The sequence below is a fragment of the Mustelus asterias genome, chromosome 25 (assembly GCF_964213995.1).
Source record: "Mustelus asterias chromosome 25, sMusAst1.hap1.1, whole genome shotgun sequence".
Classification (NCBI taxonomy): domain Eukaryota; kingdom Metazoa; phylum Chordata; class Chondrichthyes; order Carcharhiniformes; family Triakidae; genus Mustelus; species Mustelus asterias.
The window spans coordinates 36,126,910-36,144,279 of NC_135825.1; positions in this window are offsets into that span (position 1 = coordinate 36,126,910).

Here is a 17,370-nt window from a genome sequence, read left to right on the forward strand (position 1 = left end):
TGTGTTAATAGTCTAGCAATAATACCACTAACCCATCAGCTTCCCTCAGAGTTGTGGACAAATCCTGTACTGAACCGCCTGCTCAATACCAAAGTGGTGGATTCAAAATGCTTCAAAGTGGAGCCATTATTACAGAGTAAAAATCATCAACGGACTCCTCCAAACCATGTCTGAAGAGGACATTGTCTGCTACTGCACTTACTGCATAAATAAAGTAATTAACTTAAAACTTGGACACTTTTTCATGAACGCCTAATGCTGCTGGCCTATTTGTTTGTTCACAAGGCAGTCAAACAGATGGGGCTAGGGCAGGAACTGCTCACCAGGTACGTTCATTGTTTTCTCTCTCCAATATGTCTCCTTCTTCCACCAAGATTTCTCTTGCAGCTTTCAAAACTTTCTTCATTCTGTGGTTCCTTCAGTAACACTAATGTGTTGTTTACATCAATGTTTGCGCCACTGCCTCCACGTATGAAGATTGGTCCTTCTGTTTTGAACTCTAGACATGAGACTTCATTCTTGTTTTTATTCTTTCAAGGGACATAGGCATCGCTGGCTCGGCCAGCATTTATTGCCCATCCCTAATTGCCCTTGAGAAAGTGGTGGTGAGCTGTTTTCTTGAATTGCTTCAGTCCATGTGGTGTAGGTGCACCCACAGTGCTGTTAGGTATGGAGGTCCAGGATTTAGAACCCAGTGACAAGAAAGGAACAATGATATATTTTCAAGTTACAATAATAAATGGCTTGGTGGGGAGCTTGCCAGCAAATTTTATCAATTAACTGGGCTCACCTATTGATGCCCTTCTGCCCATGATGAGTCCACCTGACCTAGATATTCTCAATTGCATCAACTTATGGAAAAGTCTGACCCAGTGTGCGTGTGCGCGCGCACGCGTGTGCATGGTGGTGTGTGTGCGTGTTTGTGTGTGTATGTGTTTAATCCCTGTTGCTGTGTCCTTGTCCTAGAGCAATATTGCAGTTTTGGGCATGGTCTGATACCATTGCACCAATCATCATGACTCTCATGGGTGTTCTAAGCATTTAGTATGTGAATCATAGAATCCCTACAGTACAGCCCATTTAGCCCATCGAGTCTGCACTGACCACAATCCGAGCCAGGCCCTATTCCCTTACCCCCACATATTTACCCTGCTAATTCCCCGATACTAGGGTCAATTCAGCATGGCCAATCAACTTAAACCGCATATCTTTAAATACTACATTAACCTTTTCTGAATGTGATGTTAACTATTTTTAATGCACCCTATTAATTTTTAAGTGAGTAACTGCATGACATAAGTTAGAAGGTATTTGGAGCCATTGTGCTCCTGTCTGGAACAAGTCAAATCCTGTCTTCATCTGCACAAAATGATATAATTTCAGATCTGATAACATAGCCTGAATTGTGTTCCCACAGATCAGCTACCCTTTCCTTAGATTAATGCTGTCAGATTTTATAGTTTTTATATTAGATTGTTTTCTCGTGTTCAAAGTCTTCAACCACTCTCACATCCAAAGTTGGACTATCTGCACCATAGATAAAGTTAAACTTGCCTGAGAACTGAACAGAAATGGTAGTCATGATGTGGAGATGCCGATGTTGGACTGGGGTAAGCACAGTAAGAAGTCTCACAACACCAGGTTAAAGTCCAACAGGTTTATTTGGTAGCAAATAGCATAAGCTTTCGGAGCACAGCTCCTTCGTCAGATGGGGTGGATATCTGTTCTCCAACAGTGCACAGACACAGAAATCAAGTGACAGAATGCTAATTAGAATGCAAATCTCTACAGCCAGCCAGGTCTTAAAGGTACAGATAATGTGGGAGGAGGGAGCATTCAACACAGGTTAAAGAGATGTGTATTGTCTCCAAACAGAACAGATTCTACAAGCCCAGGAAAACCGCACCGACCTCCTCAGAAGACAAACACGGGACACGGTGGACAGAGTACCCTTCGTCGTCTAGTACTTCCCCGGAGCGGAGAAGCTACGGCATCTCCTCCGGAGCCTTCAACATGTCATTGATGAAGACGAACATCTCGCCAAGGCCATCCCCACACCCCCACTTCTTGCCTTCAAACAACCACGCAACCTCAAACAGACCATTGTCCGCAGCAAACTACCCAGCCTTCAGGAGAACAGTGACCACGACACCACACAACCCTGCCACAGCAACCTCTCCAAGACGTGCCGGATCATCGACACGGATGCCATCATCTCACGTGAGAACACCATCTACCTGGTACACGGTACCTACTTTTGCAACTCGGCCAACGTTGTCTACCTGATACGCTGCAGGAAAGGATGTCCTGAGGCATGGTACATTGGTGAAACCATGCAGACGCTACGACAACGGATGAATGAACACCGCTCGACAATCACCAGGCAAAACTGTTCTCTTCCTGTGGGGGAGCACTTCAGCAGTCACGGGCATTCAGCCTTGGATCTTCAGGTAAGCGTTCTCCAAGGCGGCCTTCACGACACACGACAGCGCAGAGTCGCTGAGCAGAAACTGATAGCCAAGTTCCGCACACATGAGGACGGCCTAAACCGGGATGTTGGATTTATGTCACATTATCAGTAACCCCCACAGCTTGCCTCCTGGGCTTGTAGAATCTCACTAGCTGTTCTGTCTGGAGACAATACACATCTCTTTAACCTGTGTTCAATGTTCCCTCCACCCACATTATCTGTACCTTTAAGACCTGGCTGGCTGTAGAGATTTGCATTCTAATTAGTATTCTGTAACTTGATTTCTGTGTCTGTGCACTGTTGGAGAACAGATATCCACCCCATCTGACGAAGGAGCTGTGCTCCGAAAGCTTATGGTATTTGCTACCAAATAAACCTGTTGGACTTTAACCTGGTGTTGTGAGACTTCTTACTGAACTGAACAGAAAGCCATGGACACTGAATTTGGGCTACCAGATAAGTTTAGTTTAAGTTTACTTATTAGTGTCACAAATAGGCTTACATTAACACTGCAATGAAGTTACTGTGAAAATCCCCTAATCGCCACACTCTGATGCCAGTTCAGGTACACTGAGGGAGAATTTAGCATGGTCAATCCACCTAATCAGCAAGTCTTTCGGACTGTTGGAGGAAGCTGGAACACTTCGAGGAAACCCACGCAGACACAGGGAGATATCAAGTAGCCTCATGTTTTCTTCCTCAGAGAATAAATACTCTTTTAAATTGTGACTTAGCTTTAAGCTGTCAAACAGATGCATTAAACAGTGTATAATCATTAGAATTCTACTGCCCTGCCCACCACAGAATCGGAGAGGGCGAAAGGTGAACAATGGAAATGTCTGTTGATTTGAGGCAGGAATTTCCAGCCTTGCATGAGCGAGGCCATAAAATCCCCCCTAATATGTCAGCAGAAACTGTAATACACCATTGATGCTCAGCAGAAACTGTAATACACCATTGATGCTCAGCAGAAACTGTAATACACCATTGATGCTCAGCAGAAAACTTAACTAACTCTTTTTTGAAGTTGGAAAATAAATAAACAGTTGAATTTGCTCTGTTGAATTCCAATATAAAATAAAATCGATAAAAGGATCCTGGAGTTCCTGGGATCCAGAGTGTCTTGTGCTAGCACAATCTGAGATGGAGGAGCAGGAAATGGGCCAGGAATCAATTCCACTTGGTCTCCAATTCTTCATTGTCACTAAATTCCACTGGAAATGGGTATTTGAAATTTTGGAATTGCCAAAGGGAAAGAAATAGATTGCAACTGTAATTTAGTCAAGTAGATTATTTAAATCAAGTTTCAAATTAATTAACTTGTCTCAAATCGCATCAATTCTCCCATCAGCATTCCAAAACCAGCATGAACATTATGTTTGCCTAAAGCATTTATGCATTGCTCAATCAGCTAAACATCTGCACATTTCAAAGTGAATCTTACCTGAACTAATACCAGATGTTTGGAAATCTTAACATTCGAAGTTGAATTCATAAGAATTCGGGTATCCTACAGAACACTTTGGTCCATAAATTCTCTTTAACTCTCCTATTTTGGCTTAATGATGCATTCTGTATTCAAAGTCAACTGAAAACCAGACTTTCAGAGGCACCTGTATCCACGAGTTTTTTTTTGCTGAAGGTTGCAAACGAACAACAGTTTTTTGACCACATTTGGAGGCTCAGTGAAACAATATGAATGTATTGGCTTGGCTTGGAAAAATGAAGATGTTGTACCAGACTGCATCTCTCCTTCTGTGCCACAATCCAATCATGAATATCTGTAGAACTCAGTGGAGATTATCATCAAACTTTATCACATAAACCTGATTTCTTCACCTCTGTGTAAATACGAGTTATGCGTAGTTTGCCATAGGCCCATAAGAGCTCTTAAGGCATTTTATATACAGTACCTCTCAAAGATATGGTATGGTGGCACAGTGGTTAGCACTGCTGCCTCACCCGGGACCCAGGTTCAATTCCCGGCTTGGGTCATTGTCTCTGTGGAGTTTGCACGTTCTCCCCGTGTATGCATGGGTTTCCTTTGGGTTCTCCAGTTTCCACCCACAGTCCAAAGATGTGCGGGTTAGGTTGATTGGCCATGTTAAATTGCCCCTTAGTGTCAGGGGGCCTAGCTAGGGTAAATGCATGGGGTTATGGGGATAGGACCTGGGTGGGATTGTGTTCGCTGCAGACTCGATGGGCCAAATGGCTTCCTCCTGTACTGTAGGATTCTATGATTCTATGATATTACCAACACTGCAGACCTTCAGAGGTAACACTGCCAGTATATAAAACTTTTTTAAAAAACACAGTAACAAAGGCTATTCGGCTCAACATTCCCTTCCATTCAGGGAGCCATGTGAGAACAGAATGGTTGGCAGAAATGAGCTTATTGAAGGCCCTCATTGTGGCTGTCTGCATCAAATTCTTTAAATGTGAGTAATCAAAATCACAGATCACTGAGTCGTGAGAAGTTACCACCACACCTGGCTCCAAAGTCAATTCCAAGTCTCTGGGAAAATTCCCTGAAATGTTTTGGGTAAATGGCTATTCTTCAATTTCAGTAATGCATGAACTTCTGAAGGAGTGCACCCGATGTTTCCGAGAATCTGTGATGGGGTCCAGAATCCACATTAGTGTAGTTTTGAAAGGCTGCTAATTCTCTGAAACTGCATCAATGGCCAGCGAGCTTGTACACGAGGGAGCAACAAAGTAAAGAGTTTAAGAATAAGGCACAGAGGATGGCGTAAGTTTGGAAGAGGCTCCCGAACTCTCTCTTAACTGAATCCCTCTACTGCCTCCAAGCACAAACTTTCTATTTTTTTTTTGGTGAGAAGCTAATAATGTCAGATGAGAGTGACACGGTGGCACAAAGGTTAGCACTGCTGCCTCACAGCACCAGGGACCCGAGTTCAATTCCAACTTGGGTCACTGTCTGTGTGGAGTTTGCACATTCTGCCCGTGCCTGCATGGATTTCCTCGAGCTGGAGTGGTGGTAACTTCTCATGATTGCAGTGGTCTGTGTTATTTTGATTGCTCATGTTTAAGGAATTTGATGCAGACAGCCACAATGAGGGCCTTCAACAATTTCATTTCTGCCAACCATTTCCACTTGTGACACTAATAAATAAATAGTCAGAGGGTTGATAGGGATAATGATGAAATCAGTGGCTAGGAAATGGATTTTATTGGTGAGGACCAACAACAATGGCTTCAGGCTTCTCGATATTTTATCGGAGAAACTTTTGGCTCATTAAGGACTGCATATCAGACAAGTAGTGGAGGAGCTGGGATCACTGGTGGTGAGGCGAAGATGGACATTGTCAATATACATGTAGAAACTCGGGTTGTGTTTTTGGGTGATGTTGCTGAGGATTTTATTGGTGAGAATGTCAATGAGAAATAGAAGGGGCCAAGAATGGTGATAGCCTGAGCAGAATTGGATTACGAAACTGTCAGGGAAAGGCACTAATGAAAAGTGGAACTTTTTCAAGGAACAAATACTGTGTGTTCTTGATAGGTATGTCCCTGTCAGGCAGGGAGGAAATGGCCGAGTGAGGGAACCATGGTTCACAAAAGAGGTGGAATGTCATGTAAAAAGGAAGAGGGAAGCTTATGTAGGGATGAGGAAACAAGGTTCAGATGGCTCGATTGAGGGTTACAAGTTAGCAAGGAATGAGCTGAAAAAGGGGCTTCGGAGAGCTAGGAGGAGGTATGAGAAGTCCTTGGCGGGTCGGATCAAGGAAAACCCCAAGGCTTTTCTTATGTGAGGAATAAAAGAATGACCAGGGTGAAGTTAGGGCCGGTCAAGGACAGTAGTGGGAACTTGTGTATGGAGTCAGTAGAGATAGGAGAGGTGATGAATGAATACAGTGTTCACCAAGGAGAAGGGCCATGTTTTTGAGGAAGAGAAGGGGTTACAGGCTAATAGGGTGGAGGAAGTAGATGTTCGGAGGGAGGATGTACCAGCAGTTTTGAATAATCTGAAGGTCGATAAGTCCCCTGGGCCTGATGAAATATATCCAAGGATTCTTTGGGAGGCAAGAGATGAGATTGCAGAACCTTTGGCTTTGATCTTTGGGTCCTCACTGTCCACGGGGATAGTGCCAGAGGACTGGAGAGTGACGAATGTTGTCCCTCTGTTTAAGAAAGGGAATAGAAATAACCCTGGTAATTATAGGCCGGTTAGTCTTACTTCAGTCATTGGTAAGTTGATGGAAATGGTCCTTAGGGATGGGATTTACGACCATTTAGAAAGATGCGGATTAATCCAGGATAGCCAGCACGGATTTGTGAAGGGCAAGTTGTGCCTCACAAATTTGATAGAATTTTTTGAGGAGGTAACTAAGTGTGTTGATGAAGGTAGGGCAGTTCATGTCATATACATGGATTTTAGTAAGGCATTTGATAAGGTCCCCCATGGTCGGCTTATGATGAAAGTAAGGAGGTGTGGGATAGAGGGAAAGTTGGCCGATTGGATAGGTAACTGGCTATCTGATCGAAGACAGAGGGTGGTGGTGGATGGAAAATTTTCGGACTGGAGGCAGGTTGCTAGCGGAGTGCCACAGGGATCAGTGCTTGGTCCTCTGCTATTTGTGATTTTTATTAATGACTTAGAGGAGGGGGCTGAAGGGTGGATCAGTAAATTTGCTGATGACACCAAGATTGGTGGAGTAGTGGATGAGGTTGTTGTAGACTGCAAAGAGATATAGATAGGATGCAAAGCTGGGCTGAAAATGGCAGATGGAGTTTAACCCTGATAAATGTGAGGTGATTCATTTTGGTAGGACAAATTTAAATGTGGATTACAGGGTCAAAGGTAGGGTTCTGAAGACTGTGGAGGAACAGAGAGATCTTGGGGTCCATATCCACAGATCTCTGAAGGTTGCCACTCAAGTGGATAGAACTGTGAAGAGGGCCTATAGTGTGTTAGCTTTTATTAACAGGCGGTTGGAGTTTAAGAGCAGTGGGGTTATGCTGCAATTGTACAGGACCTTGGTGAGACCACATTTGGAATATTGTGTGCAGTTCTGGTCACCTCACTATAAGAAGGATGTGGAAGCGCTGGAAAGAGTGCAGAGGAGATTTACCATGATGCTGCCTGGTTTGGAAGGTAGGTCTTATGAGGAAAGGTTGACGGAGCTAGGGCTGTTCTCTCTGGAGCGGAGGAGGTTGAGGGGAGACTTAATAGAGGTTTATAAAATGATGAAGGGGATAGATAGAGTGAACGTTCAAAGACTATTTCCTCGGGTGGATGGAGCTATTACAAGGGGGCATAACTATAGGGTTCGTGGTGGGAGATACAGGACGGATATCAGAGGTAGGTTCTTTACTCAGAGAGTGTTTGGGGTGTGGAATGGACTGCCTGCAGTGATAGTGGAGTCAGACACTTTAGGAACATTTAAGCGGTTATTGGATAGGCACATGGAGCACACCAGTATGATAGGGAGTAGGATAGCTTGAACTTGGTTTCAGATAAAGCTCGGCACAAAATCATGGGCCGAAAGGCCTGTTCTGTGCTATACTGTTCTATGTTCTAATAAAAATAGAACAAAACAAGTGTGGGGTCGGGGGGGGGGGGGGGGGGGGGGGGGGGGGGTTGGGGGGGGGGGGTTGGGGGGTTGGGGGGGGGGGGCGGCATGGTGGGAGAATCTCACGGTTGGGCATGCGCAGGATTTGTGCATCCGTTCCCGCTGTGTGTGCATCTCCCAGTGCCGGATTTCTGGCACCGTCAGATCTGCGCTGGAAACCGGCAGGAAGACCAGATAAGTCATTCTAATCTGTTTTTGATATAATTTAAATGTAATTAGTGTCCCGCTGGCCTCTCCCACTCCACCAGAGTGTTTCACTCCAGCAGGGTCTACAGTAGCTCCCCACTTTCGGGGAACTATTGGGACAACTCTGCTCGAGTGAAGGGGGGGCAATCGGGGCCCCCTCGGAGGATCGGGCGGAGGTGGTCGTGCCCCTTGGCATGGGCAACTGGCAGTGCCACGATCACCTCTGCCCGATCCTTCCCCAGCATTGCCCAAGAGGCAAAGAGCCCATGCCCAGGGGACACCTAGGCATTGCACAGTGGGTATGGGCACTTGGCAGTGCCAGCCTGTGCCCTGGCATTGTCCAGGGGGCAAATTGCCCATGCCCAGTGTGGTGAACCATTGTTGGTTACCACCGGGAGTGCTGAGCCATGGTTTGGCCAGTACTATGAGTCTGTAGATATGTTACTGTTGGGGTTAGGGTTGGGCTGTTCTACCTGTTAATATAGTCCTATGGTACACCCCAGTTGGCTCCGCCTCCTGGGAGAGGTATAAAGGTCACTGCTCTGCCTGGTGACCCTTTAGTCTGGGATTGTATATTGTATATAGTAGCTCCGTTATTGTTGGCAATAAAAGCCTTTATTTCCCGGGTACATCCTGCCTCCCGTGTGATTTATCGCGCATCAATTTTATTGCCAACAAGTAAAATTTTTTTTGAAAAAAAAACAACAAAAGAAAACCATGGAGCAAATGCTGAAACCCGAACGGCTTACGTTGGACCCATGTGCGGCGGGAGCATCGAACACTTTCGACCACTGGTTGAAGTGTTTCCAAGATTACCTCGACGTCTCCACAGCGGTCAACAACAACGCCGACAGACTCCGGGTCCTCCACGCGAGGGTAAGCGACACTGTATACTTAGCGATCCGTGAGGCCCCAGACTACAAAGGGGCCCTCGAGCTTCTCAAAAAGCGATACAACAAACTGCCGAATGAGATCCATGCTCGACACCTTCTAGCCACTCGACGGCGGCAGCCCGGCGAAACGATGGAACAGTACGTGTGTGAACTTCAGCAGCTCGCCAGAGCCTGCAACTGCAAGACAGTGTCGGCAGCCCAGTACATGAGCGACTTAGTTCGAGATGCGTTCGTGGCGGGAATCGGCTCGTCATACATCCACCTTCGGCTGCTGGAGCAAGGTAACCTTGACCTCGCTAAAACCATAGAGTTAGCTGACGCTCTAGAAACGGCCTCCAAAAGTCTGGAGATGTACCCCGGCGACCGCGTGGGGACATTGTGGCAGGTGCAGCCGCAGACTCCACTTTATTCAGCGGGATCAAAAAACTGCGCGATTGCGTTTCCAGCCTCGGACCTGATGACGGCAGTAGCTCCAGGTGGCCCGCGGTGTTACTTCTGTGGGGGGGTGAAACACCCTCGGCAGCGATGTCCAGCTAAAGCGGTATTGTGCTCCACCTGTGGCAAGAAGGGACATTATTCCAAAGTATGCCAGACCAAACCTCTCTCCAAACACAGCAGTGCGGCGTGTGACTCCCCGGAGCCAGCCTCCTTGTCTTCTGCGTCTTCGAGGTCTTCCACCACGTGCGATTCCAGGACGTCGCCATTCCTAACGACAGAGTCGCAAGACACGTGCGACCTGCAGGGGCCGCAGGTTTTGGCACCATCGTCCACGTGCGACCTATGGGGGCAGCCATTTTGGTCGGCACCGACCGCGAATGACCAGCAGGGGCAGTCATCAACCATCTCAGCTGCCTGCAGTTGCACCCACGAACCAACGGTGGCGTCAATCATCCTGGACCAGGCCAAGCCTCACAGACTCGACCAGTCCATGATGGACATACAGGTAAACGGACGCCAGATTTATTGTTTGTTTGACAGCGGGAGCACGGAGAGCTTCATTCACCCCGACACCGTGAAGCGGTGTGGTCTCCAGATTCGGACTGTCAAGCAGACAGTTTCGATGACGTCAAGGTCCCGGTCTGTCACCGTGCTAGGGAGCTGCGTGGTCAACCTGACGGTGGAGGGCACAGTTTACGAGAACTTCAGGCTCCTTGTGTTACCGCACCTTTGCGCGCCGATACTCCTAGGACCAGAACGGGCTGCGGGTTACCTTCCCGTACCTGGATAACGTCACCATCTGCGGCCATGACCAGCAGGACCACGATGCCAACCTTCTTAGATTCTTACGCACTGCATCTCGCCTGAATCTGACCTACAACAGGGAGAAGTGTGTATTTCACACGCGCCGCCTAGCTATCCTCGGATACGTGGTGGAAAACGGGGTCCTTGGCCCTGATCCAGACCGTATGCGTCCCCTCCTCGAACTCCCCCTGCCCACTAGCATCAAAGCACTGAGAAGATGTTTAGGCTTCTTCTCATACTATGCACAGTGGGTTCCCAATTACGCGGACAAAGCCCGTCCGCTCATCAAGTCTAACTCCTTTCCCCTAACAACAGAGGCTCGCTTAGCCTTTGCAGGAATAAAAGCCGACATCGTGAAAGCCACGATGCACGCTATTGATGAGTCCATCCCCTTCCAGGTGGAGAGTGATGCATCTGATTTCGCCCTGGCCGCCACACTTAACCAGGCGGGCAGGCCCGTCGCCTTTTTCTCTCACACCCTCCAAGGCCCTGAAATTCGGCATTCGGCGGTGGAAAAGGAGGCCCAGGCCATTGTGGAGGCCGTTCGGCATTGGCGCCATTACTTGGCGGGAAAACGGTTCACTCTGCTCACGGACCAGCGGTCCGTGGCGTTCATGTTCAACAACACGTTACGGGGTAAGATCAAGAATGATAAAATCTTGAGGTGGAGAATCGAACTCTCCACCTACAATTATGATATCATGTACCGTCCAGGGAAGCTCAACGAGCCCTCGGACGCCCTGTCGCGTGGAACATGCGCTAGTATGCAGGAGAATCGATTACAGGCTCTTCACAATGACCTCTGCCATCCAGGGGTCACTCGGCTCTTCCACTTCATAAAGGCCCGGAATCTACCCTACTCGGTGGAGGATGTCAGGTCCATAACCAGAAGCTGCCAGGTATGCGCGGAATGCAAACCGCACTTCTTCCGACCTGACAGGGCACACCTCATTAAGGCCACTTGTCCTTTCGAAAGACTGAGTGTGGACTTCAAGGGCCCCCTTGCCTCGACAGATCGGAACGTGTACTTCCTCAATGTGATTGATGAGTACTCACGATTCCCTTTTGTCATTCCCTGTTCTGATATGACCGCTGCCACGGTTATCAAGGCATTACGGGATCTTTTCACCCTGTTCGGTTACCCCTGTTATATCCACAGCGATAGGGGCTCGTCGTTCATGAGCGACGACTTGAGGCAATACCTGCTCTCATATGGGATTGCCTCTCGTAGAACCACGAGCTACAACCCAAGGGGTAACGGACAGGTTGAACGAGAGAATGCTACAGTCTGGAAGGCTGTCTTACTGGCGTTGAGGTCTAAAGGTCTTCCAGTCTCCCGTTGGCAAGAGGTACTCCCTGATGCGCTCCACTCCATACGCTCACTCCTGTGTACGGCAACCAACGCTACTCCTCATGAGAGAATGTTTTCATTCCCTAGGAAGTCTTCCTCTGGGACCTCATTACCGTCTTGGTTGACGTACTCAGGACCTGTCCTCCTGCGGCGGCATGTTAGGACCCGCAAGTCCGACCCTTTGGTTGAACAGGTCCATCTCCTCCACGCCAACCCTCAGTATGCCTATGTGGCATATCCTGACGGGCGAGAGGACACGGTCTCGATTCGAGATCTGGTGCCAGCAGGGGGCTTGGAAACCCCTGTCGCTCCCACACCCCCAGTTAGGGACCCCCCGACCATTATCTCCCCTCCTGACACGGCGCGGGCAGTATCGGGACCACCACTTAAACCTCTTACTCCCGTGTACAGCTTGCCTGAGTCCAGGAGATTGTCGCCACTTCGAGGCGTGCCCGAGTCCAGCGGATTGTCACCACCTCGTGGTCTACCGGCCCGTGAGGAACTGGAGGAGTCACTGGACACCGCCTTGGAGAGAAGGTCACCGCGATTGCCTGAACCGGCGTCATCGCCGGTGTTGAGGAGGTCACAGCGACGGTGCGGTCCCCCAAACCGTTTGAACTTATAGATAGATGAACAGTTGTTCTGTGTTTTGTATCCCGCCGGCCTTTGTTTTCAAAGGAGGGGTGAATGTGGTGAACCGTTGTTGATTACCACCAGGAGTGCTGAGCCATGGTCTGGCCAGTACTAAGAGTCTGTAGATATGTTACTGTTGGGGTTAGGGTTGGGCTGTTCTACCTGTTAATATAGTCCTATGGTACACCTCAGTTGGCTCCGCCTCCTGGGAGAGGTATAAAGGTCACTGCTCTGCCTGGTGACCCTTTAGTCTGGGATTGTATATAGTAGCTCTGTTATTGTTGGCAATAAAAGCCTTTATTTCCCGGGTACATCCTGCCTCCCATGTGATTTATCGCGCATCACCCAGGGTTCACCTAAGCATTGCACACCAGGCATGGGGCAGTGCCAAGGGGTGGGCCTATAGGGGGCATGGCCTGTGGGGTTGGGGCCTAGGGGGCGATCAATTGGGGGTGGGGGATCCCGCTATCACTCTGCATAGGGATCAGTCGGGGCAGGAAGTAGGCCAGCAATCTGGGCAGGCTGTTGGGGGTTCTGCTAGGGGGGAGTTGGAGGGAGGTCAGCCAGGGAGGGGGTTCTGCCAGGGGGCAGCCAGAGGTGGGGGGGTCTGCCTCCCAGAGGATATGCACTGCGGGAAGGGGAATTGTCACTGGAGGAGGGTGGTGGAGATCAGGGCGAGCATTGGGTGGTCTGCTGGCCGGTCGGGGGGGGGGGGGGGTGGTGGTGGTGGGGTCGGGACTGCTGGTGGGGGGAACTATACGGGGGAGACTTGAGATCGGGGCCATCTGGGATGGTGGTGGGTCGGGGCTGGGCCCGGGAATGGTCAGGGGGGCCACCATCGGGCATTGGAGAGTTGGGGGGGCAGCACTATGGGCATCCCAGGCTGGCTAGTGATCAAGCTGGCCAGCAATCGGGAGACTGACAGTTCAGGGTCACTGTGCATGTGCAGAGGCCCGCTGGTTTCAGCCTCCCAGGTCGGAATAGGCCCCACCCCCTGAAATCTAATGATATTCACGTTTGTGGTCTCTGCATTGCACAGAGTGTGGGAGATTCTAGTGTGAACTCCCATTGAAAACAAAACAGCATGAATTGCTCCAGTTTTCGCGTGAATTCAATACTTTTTTGGGGAGAATTCCAGCCTTGGTGTCCCAGCCAGCTGGGCAATGGTGAAGAGCCATGAAGGAGGATCATGTGGTCAACTGCACCGAAGGCTGTAGGCAGATCAAGAAGGATGAAAAGGGAAAGTCTGTCTTTCTCATATGGGATGTTATCTGTGAATTTGATGAGAGTTGTTCTGATAATGTGGCCAAGGCAGGAACCTGATTAGAAGGATTCAGCTACAGAATTTCAGGAAAGGTGGGCACTAATTTAGAATCATAGAAAAGTTCCAGCACAGAAGGAGGCCATTCGAACCATCTTGTCCATGCCAGGTGCCCTTTCTTATCCCACCTTCCTGCACCCAGCTCATAGCCCCTGCAGCTTGGCATTTGGATGATTACAACACATTTGAGGATTAGAAAAAGAAGGGAGGTTGGAGATGGGGCAATGGTTTGCAAAGACAGAGGGGTCAAGGCTTTTTTTAGGAGAGGGATGTTGACGGCAGATCTGAATAACAAAGGGACAGGATCTGAGGTCAGAAAACCCTTAATGATATCAACTAACCAGAAAGAGAAGTTGGATGGTCAGCACCCCAAAGGGTCAAAAGAGCAGGAGGTGGATCTCATGGACAAGATGAGCTCAGAGAGGACGTGAAAGGAAATCAGAGAGAAGCTACAGAAAGGTGCAAGTTCAGAGCGAGGGCAAGAGGGAGCTATAGAGGAAGTTCAGCCTGCTGAGCTGGTGAAGGGAGGAAAGTGAGGGAGGTAGCTGATTGGATGTTCTCAATCATGGTGAGAAAGAAATCCATGAACTCATCCCCCTTGTTGTTGGAGGTGAGGGAGGAGGAGACAAGGGAGAGAGATTTTAAATGACAGCGTGTAGTAGAGAAAGCAAGTTGGAGTTTACCTTTGCATTGAAGGATAATTCTGGAAAAGTGATCAAATTTAGCAGAGAAAAAGACATGAAAGTATGTAGTTATGTAGTTCTGCCAGATCTGGCAGTGAGTGACGGAACCACCATATTCATTCAAATGTGTTTCCCTCTGATTTAAGACAGTGGAGATGATGGCTGCAATAAGGAGAATAGCCAGGATAAGACAGATTAGTGGTTTGAATGTGGACTAAGGTATCCAAGGCAGAGCTGATAATGTGGGTGAGTAAATTAGTAGCTGCAGAAATGTCATGGTAAATGGAGGGCCAAAGACTAAAGAATTGAGATTTAGAGGACAGTTATAGGACAATTTGGGAGAGATTATTCCAGGAGTGGATCCAGAAGGAAGTAGAGTTTGAAGGGGGAAGGAGATGTGAGTGGAGAGTTACACAAGGGACTGATCAAAGACGGCCTGATCTGTGGTTGAAACTATAGGAGTAGCGAGGCCATGTGAAATGGTAAGATCAAGGGAGTTTACTTGGAGGGAAAGATTAAGGGAGGATAAAACAGCAGAGAGGAGAGTCGGAATGGTGAATTGAAATGATGTCGAAATCACCGAGGACCGAAATAATCGATTCCCAGCGCGGGTCACTGTCTGTGCGGAGTTTGCACATTCTCCCCATGTCTGCATGAGTTTCCTTCAGGTGCTCCGGTTTCCTCCCACAGTCCAAAGATGTGCGGGTTAGATTGATTGGCCAAGCTAAATTGCCCCTTAGTGTCCCGGGATGCGTAGATTAGAGGGATTAGCGGGTAAATATGAGAGTTAGAGGGAGGAGCAGGTAAATATATGGGGATAGGGCCTGGGTGGGATTGTTGTCGGTGCAGACTCGATGGGCCGAATGGCCTCTTTCTGCACTGTAGGGGTTCTATGATTCTATGGTTCCATGGACATGAAATTGCTCAGGAGGTTGAGGAAGTAAAGCAGTGAAGATATCTTGATGAGAAAATGGTCTTGGTATTTGGGTGAGTGGTAGAGAATTAAGATTTTAAGTGGAAAGTGAATGGAACAAGGTGAGTTGCTTAAAGGAGTTGAATGTGTCAGAGAGTAGAGAGGCAGATAAAGTTTGCTGTATGCAGCCACACAACCATCACAACTGTTTGGATGAGGCAAGTGATTAAAGACATGACTAGGAGGAAAGCTTCATTAAGGGAGAGGTCCCCTCAATCAGGTTTCCATTGATTCAATCATCTGCAATTAGCTCATGGATTGCAAAGGATGTTTTTACAAGTGAATGGACATTCTGGAGGGATATAGACAGGAGCAGTGATAACTGAACCACTGGCAGAATCCAAAGGAACAGTGGATAAAAGCAAATTACTGCGGATGCTGGAATCTGAAACCAAAAGAGAAAATCTCAGCAGGTCTAGCAGCATCTGTGAGGAGAGAAAAGAGCTGGTGCTTTGAGTCCCGATGGCCCTTTGACAAAGTTAAAAAGCATAGAAAATGGGAGTGCCATTAGCAGCCCTTCGCCTTGTTTTTGTGGCTATGACTCATCTTTCATTCCCTCACCCTACTGTCTAAATATCTGCCACTTTCTATGCCTTTTAGCTTTGACAAAGTGTCATCTAGACTCGAAACGTCAGCTCTTCTCTCTCCTTATAGATGCTGCCAGACCTGCTGAGATTTTCCAGCATTTTCTCTTTTCGTTCCAAAGGAATAGCACTGGGAAGGTTTAATTGGACAGCGAGGAGATTGGCAAATTCAGTCCTCAGCGGATGTGCTGGGTGGGATCATTGGTGAGAGATTAGCATGGGGCAGTTGGACTTGCTGCTTGTGAGAAGGCAGTAACAAGTGCCTCAATTGGTCCTTCAAAGAATGATGAGAGAGGTACAAAAGGAGGCTTATCTCAGAGAGAGTTAAATCTGGGACACCGAAGAGAGTGAGAAGGTCAAGGATCTGGAGGGTGAGCGTAGGAATTTGGGAAGGTAGATTAAATAAGAATGAGAAATAGAAGAAGGTTTAATGACAAAAGAGAAGGGCATTATACCCAATGAATGCATGTCTTATTCATAAGTTGAACTGTGTTCTTTATATTTTAAAACGCACACTCACAAGTTGGCTAAAGTCAGCTGACGATTGCAATTTTAATATGCAATATCTCAAGTTTCTGGAAAGTTCCTAATTGAATGATCCTAGGCGGAGGAGTGCCACTAGAATGAACATGCCTCAACCGCACCCCTTTGTGAAATTGACAAGGACCATTGTTCAAAGTTTACCCCAAACACAGAATCAATAGACCTCCAGGGTGGGCTTTTACGAAGAAAATTCAAAGTGCCAAATGAGCGAGAAAATGGGAGAGTTTCAGACTTGTTTTTTGGGCGAGTTTGAAAATGCAATCTTATGGCACTTAAGTGCAAAAATAGTGCCAGGATGTGATTCTTGTCAGTGGTGGTGGTGGGGGGGGGGGGGGGGCGGGGGGGGAGTGGAACTTCAGCTTGCTGGGGAGGCCAGCTGCTGAGTTCCAGGGATACTATTGCGCACGTGTCTCAATCTCCCAGTCCTGGGAAATCTCCTGCTGCCCCCCACCTCCTCCACAGACATCGAGGCACTCCCAGGGAAATCGGAACCCAACCCGCCCCCGCAGACATTGGGAACCCCACATGGACGTCGCCTCCCCACCTTTCTCCCTTCCCCGTAGAGTTCCCTCCCTTCCCAAACACTGATCACCTCCCCCCCTCACACCCCCTGGCAGAGTTCCCTCCATCCCTCCCGATTGCTGAACTACCTGCGGCAGAGTTCCCCTCTTTCCTCCCACCCCGGCTGCATTCCTTCTCACCCTCCCACACATGCGGAGCTCCCTGCTTGTCTCCCACCTGTCACGGCTCCGTCCCACTCTGGCTCCATCACCACTAGCTCTGAACTAGCTCTGGCATAGTTATGGTGCCTGTGGGCACTGCCAGGGTGCCAGGTGAGCAGTGCCAGGGTGCCAGGTGGGCAGTGCCAGGCTGACACTGCCCCGTGGGCACTGCTTC